The following is a 423-nucleotide window of genomic DNA, read 5'->3' as shown; positions in this document are numbered from 1 at the left end:
GGCTGGCTGTTGACCAACACCCCCAGGTCCTTTTCCACCAGGCAGCTTTCCAGCCACTCTTCCCCAAGCCTGTAGCACTGCATGGGTTTTTTGTTACTCAAGTGCAGGCATGAATATCTCATCTCTGAATACTAATCTAGATAGACAATACCCAAGTGATCTTGCTGCATTAAGAAAAATTTATTAGCCATTTAGCAGTTCTTCAAAGATGTATGCTGAATGTAGAATAGAATAGTTTGGGTTGGAAGGGACCTCTACAGGTCATCTAGTCCAACCCCCCTGCCATGGGGGGGGACATCTTCAACTAGATCAGGTTGCTCAGAGCCCCGTCCAACCTGACCTGGAATGTTGCCAGGGATGGGGCATCCACCACCTCTCTGCGCAACCTGTGCCAGGGTTTCACCACCCTCAGCGTAAAAAATT

At 48.7% G+C, this 423-nt stretch overlaps 1 protein-coding gene across 1 annotated transcript in view; it reads right to left on the bottom strand.

The window, feature by feature from the left end:
* The window catches only part of PLEKHH1 (pleckstrin homology domain containing, family H (with MyTH4 domain) member 1), a 45913-nt gene that overhangs the window by 9564 nt on the left and 35926 nt on the right, over positions 1–423 (bottom strand). The gene's annotated exons all lie outside the window — the stretch shown is intronic.

Source organism: Pygoscelis adeliae, unplaced genomic scaffold, assembly GCF_000699105.1.
Source record: "Pygoscelis adeliae isolate BGI_AS28 unplaced genomic scaffold, ASM69910v1 Scaffold3, whole genome shotgun sequence".
Classification (NCBI taxonomy): domain Eukaryota; kingdom Metazoa; phylum Chordata; class Aves; order Sphenisciformes; family Spheniscidae; genus Pygoscelis; species Pygoscelis adeliae.
Note: the sequence above shows the minus strand (reverse complement) of the source record. Positions and strands in the feature narration are given on the sequence as shown.